At 39.9% G+C, this 26,808-nt stretch overlaps 1 pseudogene; it reads left to right on the forward strand.

The window, feature by feature from the left end:
- Window positions 1–12,733: 12,733 nt before the first annotated feature.
- Window positions 12,734–26,808, forward strand: part of LOC102821089 — a 19,921-nt pseudogene continuing 5,846 nt past the window's right edge.

Genomic DNA, 26,808 nt, shown 5'->3' on the forward strand with positions numbered 1-26,808 from the left:
GGCTGCCAAAAGGACCAATAGATCCATTTTGGAAGAAGTGCAACCAGAGTGCTCCTTAGAGGCCAAGATATCCAAACTTCGTCTCTCATACTTTTGAGAGGAGGGACCAGTCACTGGAGAAGGATATCATGTTTAGTAAGGTGGAGGGTCAGAGAAAAAGAGGAAGACCTCCAACGAGATGGATTGGCCAAATGGCAGCATCGATGGACTCAAGTGTGGCAACAGTATTGAGGTTGGCCCAGGATTGGGCAGTGTTTCATTCTACTGTGCAAAAGTTCGCTATGGGTCAGTACTGACTCGATGGCACCAACAACAACAACAAAACCTTTGTAGAAGCAGACAACCTCATACATCTCACATGGAGCCACTGTTGGATTCAAACCACTGACCTTCTGGTTAGGAGTAGAGCACTTAACCAGGGATCCTTGCACAGAAACTAGAATACTGGGTATGGTACAACCCAAATGGAATACATGAGAATGATACATTGTGAAAAATGTAACCAATATCACTGAATAATTCATACGCTGTTGTTAATGCCATCGAGTTGGTGCTGACTCATAGAGTCCCCATACAGGGTTTCTAAGGAGCAGCTGGTGGGTTTGAACTGCTTACCTTGTAGTTTGCAGTCCAGTGCTGATCCGACAATATCACACCATAAGTCCAGGAATAATTTATGTAGAAATTATTACATGGGAACCTAATTTACTATAAAAACTTTGACTTTAAACACAGTATTATTTTTAAACAGAAACAAAAGCCTAAGGGAAACTGATGTTTATGAATATTCCTATAAGGGGAAGTGCACTGATTATCAATTCTATTAGAACCATGATGTAATCCTGACAGTTTCAAAGGCAACTGCATGCTCCCCTGGGATCCAAGCAACCAGAGAATGATGAATCAAAATACAGTCTGTCTGTTCCAATCCAATGAGTTTTGTGCCCTTAGTTAGTTAAATGGAAACCTGAATCTAATCCATTATGGGTGTGGCCTAACAATAGCATTCCACCTAAAATTGCTATAGCGTTTGGACAGAAGAGCTGAGATTTACCCATGCTAGCCATGGGACATTCAAATATCTAGGAAACATACAATGGACAACTACAAATTGACTTCAGTAAATTAGGGTTCGGGTAGATTAGCTGAATTGGAGCTCACTGCAACAACAGGGCATTACTTCTGGGGAAAGAATAACTGGAACCAAGACAATAGAGTAAGGCACAATAGAGGGAGGGCATGATTAAAGGGGTGACAGATAGAAGACACTCTCATAATGACAAGAAAAAACAGTGACAGAAACCAAGAAGAAACCATCTGAGGAGAACTAGAGCAGAACAGAATTATGAAAACTAAGGGAGAAGAGAGGTCCTCTAGAAGGAAACCATGGTCCATGTACAATACAGTCAAAAGGTCAAGAAAATTGACAGATGGTAAGGCCACTAGTCTTGGCAGAAGTTAGTCATCATGGATCACCTCTGCCAGAAGAGTTCTACTAGGGTTCTTTTACAAAGAAGTAAAATTTAAGGATCTATGAGATTTTAGCAAAACCACTCTTTCAGCCTCTGTCCCTCTAAAGTCACCCAATATTGCAATTAAAACTATTCCACTGTACTGCCCAAATCTCCATTAAATCATGCCTGCCCATCACCCACTACAAACTCCGCCTCTATTCCTCACTTCTGCCCCTCACCTTAAGCTATATGATTTCAGTGACCTCCACTCCATTAAGTCTACACAGTGAATGATCGAACGCCGCATTTGAGCATGAGATTACTGAAAACTCCAACAGACATGTTCTCAAACTGAGGTATGTTCTGGAGGCCCAGGAGTAGGCATAAAAACATCTTTTTGGAATGTCGCATGTACACAATGGAAAGTGATTTTTCATCTACTAGAGAAAACATAAAATTTTAAAACAATTTCATTCTTGCAGTGGGCTACTTCTCAATGTGCATCTACACCTCTCCCCTAGGCAAATCACTGCATTAGGGGTACACATGGGTGGAAAAAATTTTAAATCACTGCAATGGACCACAAAACGGATTAAAACCCCAAGGTTGGCCATTCAAATTCACCAGCCACTCCTTGGAAACTATATGCAGAGTCGCTATGAGTGAGAACCAACTCAATGGCATTTAACAAGCCAAAGTAGCAGATACAGCATTGAAGGTACTCACTTACGTATATCAAGAAATTTGGGAGACAGCTACCTGGCCAACTGATTGGAAGAAATCTCTATCTGTGCTCATTCCAATGGAACAATATCAATATTAGCATAGGCAAGTAAAACTTTGCTGAAGAGTAATTCAAAAACAGCTGCAAGAGCACATTAACAGAGAACCATCAGAAATTCAAGCCAGATTCAGAAGACAAGTGCAACGAGGGATATCACTGCTGATGTCAGATAGATCTTGGCTGAACGCAGAGAATATCAGAAAGATGTTTATTTGTGCTTTAATAACTATGCAAAGGCTTTCAACTATGGATCGTGACAAGCTATGGATAACATTGCAAAAAAATGAGTATTCCAGAACATTTAATTGTTCTCATGAGGAGCCTGTACATAGACCAAGAGGCAGTTGTTTGACCTGAACAGGGGGATACTGAATGGTTTGGAACCAGGACAGGTGTGTAACCAGGTTGGATTCTTTCAGCATACTTATTCAATCAGAGTACTGAGCAAATAATTTGAGAAGCTAGATTATATAATAAGAGAACATGTCATCAGGATTGTAGGAAGACTCATTAACAACCTGCAATATGCAGATATACAACCTTGCTTGCTGAAAATGAAGAGGACTTACAATATTTAATAATGAAGACTTACAATATTTAATGATGAAGATTAAAGACTACAACCTTCAGTATGGTATGCATTTCAATGTAAAGAAAACAAAAATCCTCACAACTGGACCAATAAATCAACTCTACTTGAGGAGGCAGTTCTATGCCAGTTGTATTTTGAATGCCCTCCAAACTGATGGGGTCATTTTCCGGCACTGTATCTGACAATGTTCTGAAATTCTTCATCATGTTTCCATTTCAATATTCTGGCACTATCTAACAGTGTTCCACTACTATTCATAAAGTTTTCAGTAAGGAAATATGCAGAAGTAGTCCGTCTCTCCTTCTTTCTTGTCTTAGTCTGGAAGCTTATTTGAAACCTGTCCACCATTAAGTGACCCTGCTGGTATTTGAAATACTGGTGGCATAGGCTTCAGAAACACAGCAACATGGAAGCCACCTCAATACAGTAAATTGAACAAAAAGTTGTGGGATGATATCAAGAAAATCATACAGGTAGAAAGCAAAGATCACTGAGCCAATAAAGTAGAACACCAACATGGATATCAAAAGAGACTCTGAAACTTGTTCTCCAGCATAGAGATGCTAAAGCAAATGGAAGAAATGAGGAGGGACAAGAGCTGAATAGAAAATTTCAAAGGGCAGATCAAGAAGACAAAGACAAATATTATAATTAAATGTATAAAGATATGGAGTTAGAAAACCAAAAGGGAAGAACACACTCAGCATTTTCAAGCTGAAGTAACTGGAGAAAAAAATCAAGCCTCAACTTACAATATTGACTACACAAAGGCTTTCAACTGTGTGGATCATGACAAGCTATGGACAACATTGCAAAAAACGAGTATGCCATAACATTTAATTTGTGCTCATGAGGACCCTATATGTAGACCAAGAAGCAGTCGCTCAAACAGAACAAAGTGACACTGAATGGTTTAAAATCAGGAAAGGTGTGTACCAGGGTTGTATTTTTTCACCATACTTATTCAGTTTGTATGCTAAGCAACAATCTGAGAAACTGAATTATATGAAGAAGAATGTGGCATCAAGATTGATTAACAACCTGTGATAGGCAGATGATACAACCTTGCTTGCTGAAAGCAAAGAGGACTTAAAATACTTACTGACAAAGGTTATAGACCACAGCCTTTAGTATGGGTTGTACACCTCAATGCAAAGAAAACGAAAATCCTTACCACTTGATCAATAAATAACATTAAAATAAATGGAGAAAGAGTTAAAAGTTGTCAAAAGACTTCATTTTGCTCAGATCAACCATCAACACTCATTCAAGAAATCAAACAATGTATTAATCTGCTGCACAAGACCTCTTTAAAGTGTCCAAGAACAAAGACGTCCGGTTTGAGGATTAAGGTACTGTTGCAGACCGTGTAAAGCTGGTCAGAAGTTCGAGGCCCACTGGGCCCAAGTGTTGCAGACAATGCAGGCCACAGGCTCTAAGGAAAAGATTCTGGCCACCGGGCAGTCATAACAAATTGTTTTTCATCTTAGTGTTCAGTTATGTTTTATTAATTCCAAACATGAGCCCTTAATATCCACAGATAAATGTAATATTTTCCTAAAGCTGAGACTGTAAAGGTTTCAAGGTTAAACCTTTCTCCAAAGTATTAACTGAAAATAGCTTAGCTACTTCCCCGTTCTTTGTTCTATAGACAAAAAAGCCATCTTCCCTAAATCTGTCCCAGGTGCTGGTTATTCAGCCAAGTTCCTGAAAACCTGGCTCAGGAAGCCAAAACAGCAGGACTCCTCCCAAGCCTTTTGTCCTTCCCTTTCACCCTCCCCCAACTGAGCTCAGGGGCTATAGATATGTTAATTGAACCTGAGAAACCAAGTTGCTGGCCTGGGATTCGAACCAGTGAAGCTCGATGTAAAGTTACCTGAATGTCTAGAAAATTACTGATGTTAGCTGTACCTTGTCTTAGTCCCTCCCAGCTTAGTGTGAAGCTCCTCCCCTAAATAAAACGGAGACGCAGGCCGGCCCAGGTGTGCATTACAAGTTGGAGGGCATGCAGTACAGTTTGCAGGGCAGTGAGTTGCTGCCTGCAGAGGCCATGATGCCTGTAGTCCCAAGTCTGCCCACCAGTGATGCATCCACCCTGGTTTTGGGGTGTCTCTTTGTCTCCCTCCTTTTGTCTTTCTGTGTATTCTTTTGCTATCCCTATCGCCGCCAGATATCCCCTCCTCGTGAACCAAGTTCCTATGGCGAGGCAGGTCCCCACAAGGTATGCCCGACCCAAGGTTGTTTTCAATAACCTCATATGCATGTGAAAGATGGACAATGAGTAAAGAAGACTGTGGAAGAATTGATGCATTTGAGTTATGGTACTGAAGGAGAATACTAAAAGTACCAAGTTGCTGTTGTTGTTAAGTGCCATCAAGTTGGTTCAGACTCCTAGCGACCCTGTATAGGGTTTCCAAGGTATAGCTTGTGAGTTTGAACCACCGACCTGACAGTTAAACTGCCTTTGTGGTAAAGTACATTATCCTGTAGCACCACACCAGTACTCCAAAAGTACCATGGACCTCCAAAAGAACAAACAAATCTGTGTTGGAAGAAGTACCGCCAGAGTGCTTCATAGTGAGATTTCATTTCTCATACTTTGGACATGTTATCAGGAGGAACCAATCCCTGGAAAAGGACATCATATTTGGTAAAGGTCAACAGTTCAAGGTCATCAGCTGCTCCTCAGAAACCCTAAACAGGGTCACTATGGGTCTGAACCAACTCAACGGTACTTAACAATAACAACAAATCTTTCAAGAAGTTCTGGTGTGGTGCTGGGGGATAAAGCACTGGACTGGAAGGTCAGTTTGAACCACAACACTAGCGGTTCAAATTCACCAGCTGCTCCTTGGAAACCCTATACAGGGTTGATATGAGTTGAACCCAACTTGACAGCACTTAACAACCACAACAACAAATCTTTTAAGGAACAGCCAGCCTCATCTTTCTCCCTCAGAACAGCTGGTGAGTTCAAACCGCTGACCTTGTGGTTCAAACTGACCTTGCTGTCCAGTGCCATAGCAGCTAACAGCTGGCATCACAGCTAACTCACTATGCCAGCTGGGCTTTTATTGGAAGTATGCACATCAAAAATTAGAGCACTTTACTGGGGATATCATTCAGATAGACACACGAGAAAGGAAAACGAGTGCTACAGAGAATTCTACAGCGAATCACCAACACCAGTTAACCAGGTCCTAGGAGGCGTTTCACAGTGGCACACAGATATTTATACAATCTTTTGTTATCTCTGCACTAAGTATTGTGTATTCAGCAGTCACTCACATTTTAAGAGAAGGAACAGCCTAAAACAGGTCTGTCCTGAAGTAGAAGGACCTGTTTGAAAGTCCCAGTCAGCATTATCAGGAAACTGGGGTGAAAGTGGAGTTTAAGACTGAAGGCATTTGCAGCCTCCCCTTCCGTGTTCATCCTAATTCCAATAATAATAATGAGCTCCTCTTTATTTCCATCTGACTCACCCCTCCAAATAACTGGTTTCTTCCACTGTCACCCTTTCTTTCCTCCCAAAGGCAAGGTCATTCTATTGTCTCTCATTCATTTCTTAAGTCAACAACACTACTGTAAGCTTAAGAGGGCAGGAGGGCAATAATGCACCATCTTTCAATCCATGGAGTTGTCAGTAACTAATGTATATAACAAATAAAGTTAACTTTTCACTTACTTTATTACATTATAAGCACCCTGATGGAAGCAATGCTTCAGAGTGCCTAACATAATTTCAAATCTGCTCTCAGAATATAATGTGGAATACATAAAACGATAATTACATGCAATGAGTACATTGTCTAAAGGCAAGAAAAATCTTGTTTTAATTCAAAAGAATTCTAATTCCTTTAAAAGCCCTAAGAGGTTTCTGCCATTACTTCTTTTCACAAATGAATTAAACCACTTTCAGAATATAACAAAAGGACATTTCAATTAATAGCTTCCTTTGCATGTATTACTTCATGCTTCAAAGAAAAATGACATGCAGACCCACTGAATTTTCTCATCCTGAACAGACTTGTTCTCTAATCTCTTGGACCAACTCATTAAATTTGATTAACATATCTTCTTAAGACTCCAACTCTGAATCTGCCTTTTCTATACTAACTAAAGCTCAAATGGAGTCCTGTGTGGCACTATAGGATAAGCACTGGACTGCTAACACAAGGTCGGCTGTTCAAACCCACCAGCTGCTCCCAGGATACACTATACAAGGACTCCATAAGTAGGAACCGACTCCATGGCACTTAAACAACATAGCTCTAAGAGTTCATGTAATTTTCTCTTTTGTCAAATATTTTCTTTTGATAAAAGTATTCTAATGAATAGAAAAGGAAGACAGCATTAAAATGTCACCAATTTTTAATCTCACAATAAACTAATGTATCATAGCAATGATTCTCAATGGTTGCACACATGGAAAGTGGCAATCAACATTACCTGACTCCTGTTATGAAACAGTTACCATCTCACCCTCCCAAAAAATAGAACCTAAATCAGATCAAAATCTATCACTTATAGGAAATACTGTGATAGAAAAACATGTTAAATAATAACACCTGCTGTAATCATTTATTTAATAAGGAAGTTACCAAACAAATACTGCATCTTAAAAAATGGAAAAAACAAATCAGTCTAGTATAACATGCTTCTGGATGCATTTATTGTGATAAGGACAATTAACAACTTGATCTAGGTCTGGAAGTATTGATTTCAGAAATATTTTCTTTACTACTGTGACCAAACTTCCCTTCCCTTGTAACAATCTAGTTGAGTTGATAAGCAGCAGGTCTGGTCTAGCAACCTCAGAGGAGACAGATCATTATAAATAGCAGACTTCATCTGCTAGCGAAGAGATGCTCTAAACTGACTGGTGTGAACTTCAAAGTGATCCTTGAAACCCAGGGAGGTCCAGGAGACTATTTCCTACTATTTTCACAATAATACTCATAGTAATTTTAAACATTTCTTGCCATTTTTGCTATACTGACATTTGCACTGATAATTTAAAAATAACAGTGTGTAAAACTGTTGACATCTGTACATGAACTCAGTGAAAAAGATGCCAATTTCATAGAAGAACATAGTCATGAAACACTGGGAATAGTTGCAACACACCTTAACCTTGAGTGCATGTCTTTATTATTCTCTAGCGCTGTAGAATAAGCACTGGACTATCTGCCACCAAAAAATTGTACACTTCCTGATAGACATTTCTGATGTGATCTCTGGTGGTTTCAGAAAATGCGATTTTTCTTAATATGGTATTATCACAAAATGTGCCAACATTTAGCCTTGTGTAAGTCATTAGATCATGCAGGGATAGATATTCACTCCTAGAGCAGAAGAGATCATGGATTTTAATGAATCGTTAAGAAAAGTTCTGGCTTCCGATTCCACACTGCAAACCAACGTTCAGAAGCTATCGCTTACAGAGCTCTGGTGTACTATCAAAGAGTGATATGTGAAAAAGCTATTAAGATAATTACTCCCTTTTCCAACTACCGACCTGTGAACCTTGATTTCCTTCCTACATTTCAACCACAACAGTATTCAGTGCACACCAGATTGAGTGCAGAGCAGAGCTGAGAATCCTATCTGTACTCTATCCAACCAAACAACAGGTTTATAAAAACCTAAAACACAGCTTCTCTTCTAGCTACAGTTTTTAAAAAATTATTTCTCATAAACTGTTAATATGCTAACATATAGTGGGGCAATTTTTAAGTAAATCGACAAATGTCCTCAGTAGGAATTTCTAATACAGTAATTATCAATAGCTATAACTCACATGTACACAAAATCTTTGGGGGATCTGTTATAATTTTTAAAGGAATAAAGTCATCCTGAGACAAAAGTATGAACTGCTGCTGCAAAAATACAAGGCATAGGGTTACTATGCTTCTTCAAGTGACTTTTCCCACATGACCTTATTCTTTGATTTCCCATTTGAACCAAACACTAAACACTGAGAGTTCAGCATACATCAAGCCAAAGATCAAGAGCACTAACTATTATTACCTGCATTACCAGCCAAAAGCATCAAGAGAAAAAGTTTCACCATGAGAGTATTCTGTCGTAGACACAAGGTGGAGTTTAAAAGACCTGGGGTGGAGGAATCTGGTAGCAAGCACTTACGTTTTCTTAGAAAAGTACTCTAGTAAAAGTCTCTGTCTTGAGACCTGGGTTTCAAAACTAAATGATCTGACCACACTGGGGCATAACGAAGGTAGAAGTAAAATGTTTCCCTTACTTCTCACATCTCTAACTGACTCAAAAAGTGTCCAAAAGAAACATGCCAAGCAAAAGAATTCTTGATTATACTACACAGGCAAACTCTGCAGCACACCAAATTTATAACAACAGGTACTTAAACCTCAAGACCTGAAGTCAGAATTACAATCTCAACCCTCCAACAATATCGTCCACATTTTTAATGGATTATGTAGCCAAGAATTTACAATGACAAATACAGAAGAAAAAACAAATGTTCTAGAGATTGGTTTTTAATCTGGGGGAAATGGCAAGCTAAATGCAGGGTTTTGAGCGGCTAAGTAACATGATGTATCGAACATTTTTTTTTAAATTTACTCATTATGTTGGGTGGAGAGAAAAGGTTTAAAGAGCATGGGAAAAAGCAGGGAAATTAATACAAGGAGCCACACTACAGATGGTGATAGTTAAATTCATCCCACAAGAAGCAAATCATTCATTCCTAATGCTAGTATTGACAAATACTGTACATAAAGCGTTTCTTATGAGAAATTAGTTTCCTACAGAGCAATGATCAGGGGGTGGGGAGGTACTATCAAGTCGGTTCCTACTCATAACAACCCTGTATAGGGTTTCTGAGTCAAAAAAATCTTTACGGGAGCAGAAAGCCTCATCTTTCTCCTGAGGAGCAGCTGACAGATTTGAACAGCTGACCTCATGAGGTTAGCAGCCCAGCTCGTAAACCACTACATTACCACAGTTCTTTCATGAAGCAATAACAAAATATAATAGTGAAATTGGCCCTATATTCTCTATTAACTGGCCCCATTCACAAATTTAGTCTTTTTAGGACCAAACATTTTAAACATATACAAAAGTGTAAAAATTATTAATATAAACAGCCTCCATGCATTCAACATTCAGCTTCAATTCAAGGCCAATCTTGTTTCATTTACAGTCCTATCTATGTGGCCCTATAGGACAGTTGCTGTTGTTGTTGTGAAGTGCCTTCGAGTTGGTTCTGACCTATAGCGACCCTGTATAGAGTTTCTAAGGAGTACTGGACTGATAACCACAGGTAGGAGGTTCAAACCCACCAGCCACTCCTCAGAAACCCTATACAGGGCAGCTATGAATCAGAACCGCCTCAACAGCACTTAACAGCAAACCACAACACAGCCCAACCCCAAAACATTTAATTGTTGTATTCATATTATAAAAACGAACATAATTTTGTTCATAATTTTTGTTCATAATTCATAAACACAAACAAAGCAAAGACATGACTTACCTATCATCTTGTTGTTACCATTAAGTGCCATCGAGTTGGTTCCAACTCATAGTGGACCCTGTCTAGGGTTTCCAAGGAGCAGTAAGAACCACCGACTTTACGGTTCAAACAGACCTGGAAGTCGAGTGCTTACCCTAAGGTGCCACACCAGCAAAAAATATATTTAAGCACTTGCACATGGAGAGAGATGAATTTATAATATATGGAAATTGTAGTTTTGCATAAAAGTAAATTTAGTCGTTACAAAATTAGGATTAACCTGATCATATGATTTCTAATCTGCCCACTTTAGATTACATTTTCCATGGAGAAGAGTATTAAATGCCTTCTGATGAGCATTTCGAGTGTTTCTAAGTTTTAAGTAATAAAATATTATAGTTAAGGACATTGTTCTACAAATGCATTGTTGTTGTTGCTGTTCTTAAGTACTCTCGAGTCAGTTCCAACTCATAGCAACTTTGCATAGGGTTTCCAAGGAGTAGCCGGTGGGATTGAACCACCATTCTTATGGTTAGCAGTCCAGTGCTTATCCTATAGTACCACTCCAGGACTCTAGGAATGCATTATACGCCCATAATTTTTTTTAAATTCATACAGCATAAAAATTTCCATTTGCTAACATACAACTATCAGTCTTGTACACATCTAGAGCAAAAAAGAACGAAGGAGATCAAAGACTCGAAGAAGAAATGAGTCGGCAGAACTAAAAGTCTACACAAACAACAGCCTCACCTACCTGAGACCAGAAGAATGAGATGGTGCTCAGCTATCACTACACAGATTGCTCCAACCAAGAACACAATAGATGGTCCTGGATCGAATGGGAGTAGAACACAACTCAAATTCCTTAAAAAAAGGGAGAGAAGGGCTGACTTATTGGATCAGTACAAACAAAAGAACTCCAGAGTATTTTGCCCTTGGAATGTCCTTTAAATTTGGAACTCAAACCACTCCCAGAGGTCACCTTTCATCCAAATGACAGCTTGACTCATAAAACAAATAGTATCACCCAAGAGTAAGTACCATGCTCCTCTATATAATCATCTAAATGAAACCAACTGGTAAACATTTATCCTAGACCAAAGATGAGAAGGCAAATTTGACAAGTTAATGGAAACAGAGCAATCAGAATGGAAATAATGAGAATGCTGACACAAGGCAAAAATGTAACAAACGTCACTGGGCAGTATGTGTGGAATTATAAAATGAGAACCTAATTTGCTGTGTACACTTTCAATAAAAACACAATAAAATACATATTTTTAAAATTCCACTTTATTTTTCTAAACACATGATCGTTTTCAACTAACCAGAGGTATTATATATATCCTACTTTGGAACGGCCTGATAAAAATCACTTCAATATTTAACTTATAAAACTCAATATCTAGATCTGTAATTTTTCAAAATTAAGACTTAAGAGTTTGACATTACTTTATTAAAATCATGGAGAATTTTGGATTTATTTCTTAGTCTTTTCAAACTAATTGAAGTCACTTAATTTTTAAAAGGCATCTCTCAATTATAGAAAAACTAAAAATATATTTTCTTTAAGGTTGGAAACAAATCAAGAACCTCATTACCGTTGCTATTCTTCAACATATTACTAGACATCTACACAAATGCAATTAAAGCAAAGAAATATAACAGATAAGGGAGCAATAGTTGAAAAGAAAAAGATAAAATGACTTATTTATAGATTAAATAATCATCTACAAAGAACACACACACAAAAAAAAAACTATCAATTAAAAACACTAAGAGTTTAGCAAGATTGCCACCAAATATATATAGTTATTGTTGTTGTTAAGTGCCATGGAGTCAGTTCTGACTCATGGAAATATTGTATAGGGTTTCCGAAGAGCAGCTGGTGGGTTTAAATCAACCTATGCCATGGGGGGGTGGGGGGTGGGGGGGAATAGAAAATACAATCAGAAAAATGGCATTCACAGCAGAAACTAAAACTGAAATAACCAGGAATTAATCTAACAGAGAAGACACAAGACCATTATGGGAAAAAAAATTTAAAGCTCTACTGGGGAAACATAAACATCTTTGATTAAGTGCTTTCAACACTGGCTCTCTTATTACCAGAGGTTTTAAAAGGTACAACTGCTGGGCTTTCTAGAGATTCTGATTCCACTGGTTTCCATTAAATAGAGTCACTGGGGTTGTTTTGTTGTTTTAAATTCTCTAGTTAATTCTCATATATAGCTAGAGTTGAAAACCATCAGCTTCAATATTTTTGAGAAAGAACAGAGGATAGAGTTACACTTTAAGATATCAATACATCTAAACAACTATAGTAATAAAACAATTAAAAACAAAATCACTGTGGCATTAGAACAGAACGATTTGATCCAAACAGCAAAGATATCTAAAAAACAGGTATGTCTGTAGATGTGGGTGTGGAGGAAGTTCCTAAATGGTGCAAGAGATTAACACGCTCAGCCGGTAACTGAAAGGGCTGGAGAACTAGTTAAAAACAACAACTAGGCTCTGATGTACACCGGATTGTCATGAGTCTGGAACAACTCAACAGCAATTGTCTTTTTTGATGTGTGTGTGTGAGGGAGAGAGTCTCTGAATGGAGCAAACCGTTAAGCATTTGACTACTAACTGAAGGCTGGCTGTTGAAACCCACCAGAAGCACCTCAGAAAAAAAAGCCCGGTGGTCTGATTCCAAAAGATCACAGCTTTGAAAACCTGATGGAGGCCATTTCTACTTTGCAACAAATGGGTTGACCAAGATTTGGAATTGAATCAATAGTAACTGGTGTGTATGTGTGTGTATGTGTACATAACCTGTATTTTATCACAAATAACATGTGCCTTCTATGTTTGCCAATCGCTCTTCCAACCCTCACCCCCTGCCCTGTAGGTATTTGCCACTATGCAAAATTTTTTACAAGTTATTTTCCAAAAATTAGAATGGTGCATTTACAAAAGAATCTTGAGGGAGGGGAGTTTTTGCTGTTAGGTGTTGTCAAGTCTGTTCCTACTCATAACAACCTTGTACACAACAGAACAAAACATTGCCCAGTCCTGAGCCATCCTCACAATTGTTACATTTGAGTCCACTGTTGCTACCACTTCGACAATCCATCTCATTTTGGGTCTTCCTCTTTTTCACTGAGCCTCCACTTTACCAAGAATAATGTCCTTCTCCAGGGACTGGTCCCTCCTGGTAACATATCGGAAGTATGAGAGACAGTCTCACCATCACTAAGGAGCATTCTGGTTGCATTTCTTCCAATACAGGTTTGTGTGCAGTCCATGGTAACTTTAATACTCTTCTCCAACACCATAATTTAAATGCATCAATTCTTCTACAGTTTTCCTCATGGACTGTCTAACTTTCACATGCATATGAGGCGATACTGTTTTGAGGATTTTGTTTTCTTTACATTGAGGTGCAATCCATACTGAAGGCTGTAGTCTATAGTCTTCATCTCTAAATATTTTAAGTCCTCCTTACTTCAAGCAAGCAAGGTTGTACCATCTGCATATCACAGGTTGTTAATGAATCTTCCCCCAGTCCTGACGCCACATTGTTTTTCATATAATCCAGCTTCTCAGATTATTTTCTCAGCACACAAATTAAGTATGGTGAAAGGGTACAACTCTGCCTGCTTTTAAAACGTTCAGTGTCCCCTTGTTCTGTCCTCACGGTCTATGCACAGGGTCCTCATGAGAACAATTAAGTGTTCTGAAATAACCATTCTTCACAATGTTATCCATAGTCTGTTATGGTCCAAACAGTTCAAAGTCTATGCATAGTCAATAAAGCACAAGTAAACATCTTTCTGGTATTTCCTGTTTTCAGCCAAGATTCATCTGACATCAGCAATGATATCCCCAGTTACATGTCCTCTTCTGAAACCAGCTTGAATTTCTGGCAACTCTTTGTCAACAATGGACTCTTGCAACCGTCTTTTAATTATCTTCAGCAAAATTCTACTTGCATGTGATACTATAGTTTGATGATTTCCACATTCCGCTTACATCACCTCTCTTTGGAATGGGCACAAAAATGGATAGCTTTCAGTCAGTTGGCAAAGTAGTTGCCTTACAAATTTCTTGCAGAGACAAATGAGAGCCTCCAGGGCTGCATCAGTTTGCTGAAATATTTCAATTAGTATTCATTTCATCAATTACCAGAGCCTTCAGTGCAGTTAGACCTTCTTCCTTCAATATCATCAGTTCCTGATCATGCTACCTCTTGAAATGCATGAACATCAACTATTTCTTTTTGGTACAGTGACTCTGTAATATTCCTTCCATCTTCTTTTGATGTTTTCTGCATTAGTCAGTATTTTGGCCATAGAATCCTTCAAAATTTCAAGGTGAAGATTGAGTTTTTTCTTCAGTTCTTTCAGCTTGAGAACTGCAAAGCTTGGTCTTCCTTTTTGGTTTTCTAACTCCAGGTCTTTGTATATATTTCATTACAATACTTTGTTTTCTCAAGCTGTCCATTGAAATTTTCTGTTCAACTTGTTACCTCCTCATTTCTTCCATTTGCTTTAGCTTTTTAATGCTCTAGAGGAAGTTTCAGAGTCTCTTCTAACATCCACTTTGGTCTTTCTTTCCTGTCTTTTTAATGACCTTTTGTTTTCTTCATGTATGATGTTCTTGATATCATCCCACAACTCTTCTGGTCTTCAGTCATTAGTGTCTAATGCATCATATCTGTTTTTGTAATAGTCTCTAAATTAAAGTGAGATATATTCAAAGTCATATTTTGGCTCTTGTAAACTTATTTTAATGTTTTTCAGCTTCGGCCTGAACTTGCATATGAGCAATTGATGGTCTGTTCCACAGTCTACCCCTGGTCAGGTTCTGGCTGACGACACTGAGTTTCTCTACCATCTCTTCCCACAGATGTATAATCAGTTTGATTCCTGTATATTACTACTGGTAAGGTCCATGTGTATAGTCTCCTTTTAATGTTGTTTGAAAAATGTATTTGCAATGAAGAAGTCATTGGTTTTGCAAAATACCTGGTGTGGTGCTGTAGTTATCAGCTCTGAACTGTGAACTACAAGGTCGGCAGGTCAAACCCACCAGATCTTTGGAAACCCAATACAGGGTCACTAGGAGTCAGAACCAACTTGATCATGCAATCTCCATCATCATTTCTATCATGAAGGCTATATTTCCCAACTACTGACCTTTGTTTTCAGTTTTAGCATTCCAATCACCAGTAATTATCAATGCATCTTGATTACATGTGTAATTTCAGACTGAAGAAATTGTTAGAATTCTTCAATTTCATTACCACTGGCTTTAGTGGTTGAATAATAGTGGTATTTGAATAATAGTGGTATTAACTGGTCTACCATGAAGGCATATGGATACTATCCGATCACAGATCAATCTTGAAATGTTCTTCTTGACTATGAATGTGATTCTCGTCCTATTCAATTTGACATTTCTGGCATAGTAAACCATGTGATTGTCAGGTTCAAAATGGCAAATATCATTCAGCTCACTAGTGCGTAGGATATTGATCTTTATGCATTCCATTTCATTTTTGACAACTTCCAAATTTTCCTAAGTTCATACTTTGTACGGTCCATGTTCCAATTATTAATGAATTTTTGCAGCTGTTACTCCTGATTTTGAGTTGTGCCCTATCAGCAAATGAAGGTTCCCGAAAGCTTTGCTCCATTCATGTCATTATGGTCAAGTCTATTTTGAGGAAGCAGCTCTCCCTAGTCATATTTTGAATAAATTCCAATCTAAGGGGCTCATCTTCCAACACTATTATCTGATAATGATCTGCTGCTATTCATAAGGTTTTCGTCTTCCAGCAGTGTATCTGACAATGGTCCTGTAGGATTCATAAGGTTTTCAGCGGTTAATCATTCGGCAGTAGTCCACCTCTCCTTCTTTCTAGTCTGCTTTAGCCTGGAAGCCCCACTAAAACCTGCCCACCATGGATGAGTCTGTTGTTGTTAAGTACCATTGAATCATTTCCGACCCATAGAGACCCTTTATAGGGTTTCAGAGGAGCAGCTAATGAGCTTGAACTGCCCACCTTGCAGTCCACTGCATTAACCCACAGTGCCACACCAGGGTTTCTTACTGGTATTTAAAATACTGGTGGCATAGCTTCCAGCATCGTGAAAATATGCAAATTACCACAGTATGACACACTGACAGACAAACGGTGGCAGAAGACACATGTTTTTTGCATACAAATGTAGTATAGATCTTGATGGAGCTAGCATCACAAACCACTACGTTACTTAGTAAGTAAAGCTAGGGAAAATTAATTCACCATAAGGAGAGAAACATCTTAGACACAGAAAAAGTATAAACTTCATGCTGATTAAAAACATGAGCGTGAGAAGTCACCCTCCAGAGCTATTGGAATATGCACAAAGGCACCTTTGTTAACTCTGAGTAAAGAAATCTTTTCTAAACAAGTATTTCCCAAAAAAAGGGAGGGAAAATGGATGGATCTGACTATTAATATTAAATTCTGTTGAATAAAGGACTTAAAAAGAAACTTGACAGATAGCTGCCCATTATCTACATATAACATAATCCTGTAAATTTTGGGGAGAGAAGTAAGGATAGGGAAACCTACTAGTGGAACAAAAAAGAGCAAGAAGTATATGAGGGGTCTTCAAAAAGCTCGAAGCACCCTCATATAAATACCCAATTCACCAAAGGGGAAATTCACAGGACTAATAAGCATATGATGTGAGAATTATTGCATTAGTAATCAGGGAATTACAAATGAGAACAACAAAACACTTTATGCCCAGACTGTTCCATCTGTTTCATCAGACTGGAAAAAATTATAAGATCAGAAAATACCAAGTGTCAGCAAGAATATGAAGAACAATAGTGGGTGAGAATGTAAACTGGTATGGCCATTCTAGATAACAATCTGGTAGGACTTAATGAAACGATGCACAAGGGGGCTTCAAATAGTTAGTGGGAAGATTCTATTATCTTTTCATCCTATTTTCCACTACCTTTTGGAAGCCTCTTCATACATATTACTAGCAAAGGTTCTACAAGGGTCACATGAATGGGAATAGGAAATGGAGGGGAAAACTATAAAGAGAGGTTTTGTATGGGCCAATAATGACAGTTCACCATGAATGGAAATATTAACTCAAATCTGCACACCTTTTGGGGGCAGAAAGAACGGAAGGAGTCCACATCATGCAGCTTATGACTCGTGTCGAAACCAACTCCATGGCACATAACAACAACAACAAAGATTTACAGACTCGAAAACCCTACACAGGGTGGCTATGAGTTGACGCGAACTTGACAGGATTTAACAAGAAGTCTCCTCCAGAGCACTGGTGTGCCGCTGTAGGTTAATGCGCCAGACTGCAGAGCCGTAAAGGTGGGTGGTTTAAGCTCACCAGCTGCTCTTTGGAAACCCTATACAGGGTCACTATGGGTCAGAACCAACTCGACGGCACTTAACAACAAGAAATCTCCAGAAAACGTTTCTGGAAAATTAGTAGCATTCACAAACTTTTCCTCATTTATTAAACAATAAATGCACACTCATATTCTACCACACACAGTGCTAGAAAATGAGGACAAATATATAACTTCCTAACCTCAACTAGCTAATCTCAATATCATAAGACTCAAGTTTCTACTTACTTCAAACACTGATTTTTATGATAAAATCCAACATTTACTGCATGCTTGCAGCCTGTCAGGCACTGCTCTAAGAGCTTTTATATACACTTGAGCTTATTTAGTACCATAACAACACAAAGGTATTATATTATTTCCATTTTAGAGATAAAGCTAAGGTAAGAAACTTGTCTGGCATCAAAGAACTAGTAAGTGGCAGAATCCATCACCATCGAGTCAAGCCCTACTCAGAGCTCCTACAGGGCAGAGTAGAACTGCCCCATAGGGTTTCCGAGGCTGTAAATCAGTACAGAAGCAGACTGCCACGTCTTCCTTCTGTAAAGTGGCTCCAGGGTTCGAACCACTGACTTCTCTGTTAGCAGCAGAATGTTCAACTACTGTGCCACCTGGGCTCTTTGGACCCACCTTAGACCTGCAGAACTAGAGGATATGGCCCAATGATGGGAGGCGTGCTAAAGTTTAAGAGCCAGTTATCTACATTTTCCATACCAATCTTAATACGTTCATTATGATTTAATTCCAAAGTTTAAATTTTCACCCTTATTACTATGAATCTAAATTAAAATGTTAATTCATTTCCTCCTTGCCACCAGCACATAAATCTACCCCATCGCTCAAACCTGAAAAAAAAATGCTCCATTTTCACCCTGATAATACCATGTCAAAAACAAAGTCTCATGGGTCTGACTGGAAACTGAGCTAAATTCAAAACTTGAAGAGAACATAGAGATGCAGATTCCTCAAAAGTTAAACCAGAAGCCATGTTAGGAACAGAGAGAGGAAAAAAAAAAAAAAAAACTCTGAGTATCAGTAGTTTAAGCTTTATAAATCTTGGGCTATATAATTCCATAATCCTTTTTATCCTGGGCTCAACTCCAAATTTTTACAACATCACTTCAACAAACTTCCAGTTGTCAAAGGAGAAGTTACAGCCCTCAAAAATATGATTCGAGATTCAAACTGGTTTAAGGACACATCTAGAGAACTAGAAGCCTTGGGGTGCAATGGTTAAAGCATGTGGCTGCTAACGAAAAGGTAGGCAGTTCAAACCCACCAGCCACTTCTCAGGAGAAAGATGTGGCAATTTGCTTACATAATACTTTACAGCCTTGGAAACCCTATGGGAATTTTACTCTGTCCTAAAGGAACAGCTCTAGTTGGAATCGATTTGATGGCAAGGGCTTGTGTATAGAGCAGGGATTGGGAACGGTTTTTTTCTGCCAAAATGTATAACATCATTTGCAGGCCATACAAAATTATCAAATTAAACATTAGCCTGCTATATTTGGTTAAACATTTGACACAGAGGCCAGCTTAGAAGGTTATGTCGACTTTTTTGAGGATTCCCAAGAAGTAGTCTTGATAGATTTTCTCAGACACAGGACACACACACAAAGGGGCTTATTGGGAAGAAATTTTTTAAAAATAAAAACTACATTGGTGAGAAAAGGCCAGGAAAGTCCCACGTACCAAGGATGTGGTTTTCATCAGACAACGCAACTGTTCATTCTTCAAAGGTCGCAAGGGTTTTTACTGGGAAACCTTACCCTCTGTCTTCTTTTTGTTACCTTCAGACTTCTTTTTGTTCCCTAAACTCAATCAAAAAGGAACACAATTTGAATCCCTCAAGGATGTCAAAAGTGCCATTTCAATATGGTATAAACTGAAGAGCACAGAATTCTTCAGGAACAGAGAGATGGAAACATGACCTTCCAGGTGTGTATAGACCTAGGTAAGTCACATTTTTATATTTTTTTCTAATAAAGGACTCTATGAGGCTTTCTGCTCCCATAAAGATTTACAGCCTCGGAAACTCTGTACATGGTAACTATGAGTCGGAACCAACTCCATGGCACATAACCACCACTACCATGATCTTATAGCAAGACTTTTTGACTAACCCTGTATTTTGTTATTTTTAAAAAGCAAATATACATGATTCTGCATCAAGCACCATTTGAGCATGACTACAACAAAAGGTGCTGAAGTTCTTCTCCCTTTCCGTTATGTAGGCCAGTACTTTGTAGCACTCAGCGTGCCCCTTCTCTCTGTATATAAACCTGGAGCCTTCTTTCCTCTTCCAAACCAAGTCCTCAATTTGAGCAGCGGAGTGCATGTGTTTTCAAGTCTGCCCATATCTAATAAGTAGAATCCTGAACTTTATAAAATTAATAATTTGGTTTTTAAAATGGTAAAATTGTTACATATACTCACAAAAGTAAGTACATGTAAGCATCTATCCTACTTTAAAGGAGCTCTGGTAGCGTAGTGGTTATGAATTCGGGCTCTGAACCTCAAGGTCAGCAGTTTGAAACTACTAGCTGTTCCTCGGTAGAAAGATGAGGCTTTCTGCTCCCGTAAAGATTTACAGCCTCAGAAACCCTGTACAGGATCGCTATGAGTCGGTTCCAACTCCACAGCACATAACCACCACCATAATATATATATAAATATATATATATATATATATATATATATATATGTTGTTGTTGTTAAGTGCCGTCAAGTCGGTATATATACCAAAGAACTCTTTTAAGCTATTCCCTCAGGAATATTCCCAAATTATTAATTTTTATGAATTTCAGGATTCTACTTATTTCAAAGTTTGAAAACACAAATTTGAAGACGAAAGTCTGCATCTGCACCATAAGATAGCTCCCACCCTGATGAAAGTTGCCAAAGGCTCAGAGAGCTTGGGGAAGCTGGCATTTGGGCTGTTGTGAATCAGCCTGGCTACTTGAAAACCACTCACCTATCAATGAGCCTGCACACCATTGCCAGGAACTGCCTTACTAGTAAATGAAAACCAAACCAAACTTGACTCATGGCAACCCTATATTGGGTTTCCAGTACTGCAAACCTTATGAAAACAAACAGCCTCATCTTTCTCCTGTGGAGCAGTTTGTTGGGTTTGAACCTCTATTCTTGAAGCTCAATGCCTAACCCACAGCACTACCAGGGCTTCACCTTACTAATATGGACTGATTTATTTTCCTCCTTCCAAATATACCATCAAGTCCCTCAAAACCAGTGCCAATTCCTAAGAAACAAATTAACCAATGCAAAGGAGCTCTGGTAGCATAGTGGTTACGAGTCAGGCTGCCAACCTCAAGGTCAGCAGTTCAAAACTACCAGTGGTTCCGCGGGAGAAAGATGAGGCGTTCTGCTCCCATAAAGATTTACAGCCTTGGAAACCCTGTGCAGGGTCACTATGAGTTGAAACCGACTCCACTCCATGGTACTTAACAATAACAACAGGGAACTCTGGTAGTGTAGTAGTTAAGAATCGGGCTACAAACCTTAAGGTCAGCAGTTCGAAACTAACAGCCGCTCTGTGGGAGAACGATGAGGCTTTGTCAGGAAAATATTTTCCCTTCAGCATCTGTTCATTATTGTTAATGAATACCCTTGCTATACTTACATGTATCCACTTTAGTCCACTACTAGTTTTAGAAATCTGTAACCTAAGACAGCAAAGTAAAACTGTACTCAAAGAGTTCTATCAGTTCATATAAGATTTAAACAAAATGCAAACCAGTATAAAAAATAAAACGGATCAAGTATGCATAAACAACACACAAATATAACCTACTGCCGACTCACAGCGATCCTATTAGACAGAGTAGAACTGCTTCATAGGGTTTTCAAGAGACTGTAAATCTTTACAGGAGTAGACTGTCCCATCTTTCTCCCACACAGCAGCTGGTGGGTTTGAACTACCAACCTTGAGGTTAGCAGCCCAATGTTGTTGCTGTTGTTAAGTGCCTTCAAGTCGGTTCCAACTCACAGTGACCCACCCCGTAGAGGGTATCCAAGGAGCATCTGGTGAGTCTGCACTGCTGACCTTGTGGCTAGCAGCGCACTGCTTTATCCTACATTTCCACACCAGAAGTTCTAAGGATCAATAAATCTGCACTCCACACAGTGGGTTTCCTGATACCTGAGAAACCCAGACAGTTTTATAGAAGGTATTTCTAAAATTACTAACAAATTCCTACACTTCAAATGATGCTATTTTCCCTTCTAAATAATCTCATTTATTACAGACTTCAATCACTCATTGCAGTTCTGTCTGAATTGCAACTGTGACAGAAACAGTTGCAATACTTTCATATCTTTGACAGTGAAAATATTCTAATAAAAAACTATCTGATGGAACTCTCCAGTAAGCAGCATCCAAAGCACCCTCTAGTGGAAGTCCTATCAGGCCATAATCAATTTAAGATTTTTTTTTAAGGGGGTAAGAAACCCTGAAAATCCTGGGTGACCAGGAGGAGACCTCAGATAAGAATACAAGCAAATAAGTTACAAGCACCCAATGTCACTTTCCATTTCCCATACTACAAGCGGGTTGGGTTCCTCAGAAAAGAGAACCTATTTCCTTCATAAAACAGCAGAAGATAGAGGTTTCCTTAGGGAACATTTTTGCTCGGGTGCTACTGATTCTAATTCGACAGCAAAGTAAAACTTGAGAAGGGCACTAAGAACAAAAATAAATACTTGCAGAGCTAGACTGACAAAGCTTGAGTAAGGGACATCTTAAATGATCAGCCAAGAAGTTACATCAAAATGCACATTTACACGAACAGATCCATTTGCCCTGAAAAGTGAGGGATCACTTCAAGCTTCAAACAGTTCCAAATAAGACATTTATTTCCTTGTCACTGATAGCTAATATATATATCATATCAGCATAACGTAACAATCCTCTAGAGTTCCCTACCATGAGGTCTCTCTCAGGTGGTCTTGCTCCACAGGAACCCTGTAATTCTCTCTTGCTTGAGTTAGTCTCATTCTTACATTTTCAACTCTTACACATAATTCAGAGTAAAATTTCACAAAACAAAATTACAAATGATCAAAGTACCTTGGGGCTTTAATTTTATTTGCCTTGTGCATACAGTATGTCCCCAGGCTACAAAACTTCTGACTTAGGTTCAGTCTTAGTGGCAACTCAGGCTGTTGTTGATATTGTTAAGTGCCATAGAGTTGGTTCCAAGTCATAGCGACCCTGTGTCGGGTTTCCAAGAAGCGGCTGGTGGATTTGAAAAGCTAATCTTGTAGTTCAAACCAACACTGGAGGCCAGTGCTTATCGTACAGTGCCATACCAGGACTCCAAGTGTCAACTCCTAAGAGCCCTTTAATGTTATGTACATGTGTCCTCACTTTGAAGAGTTAACCTAACCCCCCACCTCACAACAATTTTTTTCAACACAATTACCTTTACTTGCTGCAAGTGCAACTTTAAATCATTGAAAAGGCTTCATGCCTTTTCTTGCATTAAACCAAAAGCTCACAGCTCTCAAGCTGATTCCAACTCACAATGACCCTTATTCTTATTGCTGTTACGTGTCGTGGAGTCGGTTCCGACCCATAGCAACCCTGTATAGGTTTCTGACGAGTGGCTAGTGAGTTTGAACTGCTGACCTTATGGTTCATATAGACCTTTGGTCCAGTGCTTACCCTGCAGCACCACACCAGAACTCCGATAATGACCCTCTGTAGTTCCTATTTATGTAGGTCAGAGTAGAACTGCTTCTTATGGTTTCTGAGACTGTAAATCTTTAAGGAAGCACACAGCCTTCTCTTTCTTCCAAGGAGCAGCTGACAGGTTTGAACCACTGACCTTGCAGTCAGCAGTCCAATATTTAACCTGTAATGTCACCAGGTCTCCTTTCTTGCACTAAACTGAGGCTAAATGCATCTGTTCCAATTTACCTGCAAACTTACCCTATGCATCTGTTCCAACTCCCTACAAATTTGATTTAGAGACACACTTGTTGTTGTTAAGTGCTGTTGAGTCGGTTTCGACCCATAGTGACCCTGTATAAGGTTTCCTAGGAGTGGCTAGTGAGCTTGAACCACCGACCTTGTGGTTCAAATAGATTTTGCAGTCCATAGTACCACACCAGGATTCCAAAGACATACTTAGGATCTCGTTTTTTAACCTGGGGATTGCTTTATCAACTCTTTCTGTTGAATTCAGAAAACACTTAGAGTACTGAAGTCCACTACTAAACCAGAGACATAAGACATGTTTCTCTAATTTGGAAAGCCTCACAAAATTTAAAATATAGATCTTGACACAGCATCACTGGATCTGTTTTGCGTATATGAAAGAATTACCTTTCCAGTGAAATTCAAAGACCAATCTCAAAGAAACAAAAACTAAGAGATATGAGCCAAAGTTCTGCGGTTCTTACAATATTTCTTGACCTAGAAATAACCATCTTTGGCTCATGTACACATGATCAAAGCTGCATGCAGAAGCTTGCTTAATGGTGAGAACTCTACCCAGATCTTGGATTAAAGCCACTGCAGGTATAAAATAAAATATGAGTCTAGTGACCTAGGGCAAAATTCCTTTTATCTCTAGGGTTTTCAGTTTATGTGTCTGTAAAACAAGGAGCACAGTAGCTCTGTAGAATAAGCACTGGACTGCAAGCCACAAACTCCACAGTTTGAGCCCACCAGCGGCTCAGTGTTAGAAAGATGAGGCTTTCTGCTCCCACAAAGAATTACAGCCAGGAAAAGTGTGGCACTGAAGGGTAAGCACTCAACCACAAGGTCAGTTTGAACTGCTAGGTTAGAAGTTCAAACTCACCAGCTGCTCCTCAGAAACTCTAAACAGGGTCGCTATGGGTAGGAACTGACTCAATGACACATAACAATATCTGTAAAATGGACATGGTATGCACCAACTGAAGTCCTAGTGTGGTGCTGTAGGATAAGCATGGACTATTAACCACAAGGCAGGCGGTTCAAACCCACCAGCCACTCCTCGGAAATCACTATCATGAGAACATGAGAACGGAGCCCACGGCACTTGACAACAACACAACAGCACAAGCTACCTCAGAAGGGAATACAAGATAAGGCTGATGCAATGCTATAAGCTTCTCAATAAAAACACCTAGTGGAAATCTGTTTTGTGGAGCCAGAATGAACCTGGAAGTGGGATGAACGCTCCAAGGACTGTCACTGTGCATTAGTGGTAAAACTGGACAACTCATCATTTCACTTGTGAACAACGGTGAACGAAAAACGGTGAACAATGAAATAAAAGGGAAAAGGTAACAGCAATTCAATGTGCTACTTTACAAGTAAATCAGACCTCAAACTTACTGCCTAGAACTCTTCTGTAAACTCTTACTGCATGAGTAGCAGGTGCATCCCTAGAATCTAAAGCCATAAGATTGTTTCGAGAGGCTTTTTTCTTTAAACGACGTTTTCAGTTTTATGGGGGGAAAAAAAATCCCAATTCTAGCCCCACTCAAGAGAGTGACAGAAACAAGGTGCCACCCCCACGGGCTTTCAAACCTGCACAGGCATTCCTCATCCACATTCCTCCCCCTCATTCCGAGCTCACAGGTTCCCACTTCAGCCCAGACAAAGGTGACTCACACTGCTGGGTCTACTTGTCATTAAGAAAAAGCCCTGCAAACAAGACCTGCTTAAATACTGCGTATAAGTTAAAAATAAATAATGCTCATGGATAAATAGTACTGCAAAGAACCGTATCTCCAGAAACTGTGTAATTAGCATGAACGAAGCAGAGACACCTGGCAGGTTTCAAACACTTCCCAGAACGCATTACTCCCCATCAGCAGGTCTTTCCGTTCAGGACCCAGACTCCAACTAACTCTCAGTTCTCCTTTTCCTTCTTTCCCCCTCTCCCTCCGCCCTCCTCTGAGCCCCCCGCTGAGTCCCGGCCCCGCAGCCGCTCCCCCGCCCCCACCTCCAAGCAAGGTGCCGCCGCCGCAGCCGGCTCCGGCTCCGGGGCGGAGGCTCCTCCAGAATCGCGGCCCCGCGCGGCCGGGCTGCAGCGGCGGGAACAGCAAACCCCGCCGTCCGAAACGTCCGCACCACCACCTCCGTGAAGCGCTGCAGTCCCGGTGCCTCGTACCTGCTCCGAGCAGCCGCTGCCCGTGGGAAGTGCCGCTCGCTCCGGCCCCAGCAGCACGAGCCCGGAGGTAAGAAAGCAGCGACCGTGGCCACCGCAAGGACAATCCGGAGCCACCCGGCAGAGCACCGCCGCGGCAAGCTTACCACACGCGAGCTTAGTGGCAGCCCGGCCCCTACCTCCAGCCTGCGAGTAACCGACTCTGCCCCCTCCCTCCGAGGGGCGGGGCCACGCCGGAGGTCCGCAGGGAGGGGGCGCGGCCTCACCCCCCTCAGGCCGAGAGTGCCGCCGCCGCTTCGTGAGAGGCGCCTGCTGTTGGTTACAATGAGGATAGGCGTCTCACCCTTAAAGTCCGCCTTGCCAGCCGAGCTCCCTCATTGGCGAGTAGGAGAAAACAAAGCGGAGCCCTGATTGGTGATAACTTTGTAGCAACTCACCTTCCAGTGCCAGTCAATCATCTGAAGCTCCACCTATACTCTCGCCCCTTTCTCTCGCCCTTGGTTCCTCAAATCTCAGGTGGCTGCAGAAAGGAGTGTGGATTAGCAGCTTCCCTGAAGAGAAGACCGGAAACCCATGCTCATTTGCCCGATACAAACTTTTATTTTTTAAATATTCCCTTTTTTATTGCGATTTGGGTAAAGTTTACAGAGCAAATTGATTTTCCATTCAACTATTCATACACATTTTGAATCGTGACAAGTGATTGCAGTTCTCACAAAGTAACAGCACTCTGCCCACTTCCTCTCTGTGTTTACCATTTCTCTGCGTCCTTCTTTCCTATTCCTCCATTGTCAGCCTTCCTACCCTACTGAGATCTTTGCTTTTCTGTCTGAGCTTGGTGAATGGTTGCTAATCTTTAACACCGGTGGGATTTAGATAGCTCTTTTCTTGATATTTTTTTGAATGCGGCAAAAGATTCAGCG

Source organism: Chrysochloris asiatica, unplaced genomic scaffold (assembly GCF_000296735.1).
Source record: "Chrysochloris asiatica unplaced genomic scaffold, ChrAsi1.0 scaffold00172, whole genome shotgun sequence".
In the NCBI taxonomy this organism is placed as follows: Eukaryota; Metazoa; Chordata; class Mammalia; order Afrosoricida; family Chrysochloridae; genus Chrysochloris; species Chrysochloris asiatica.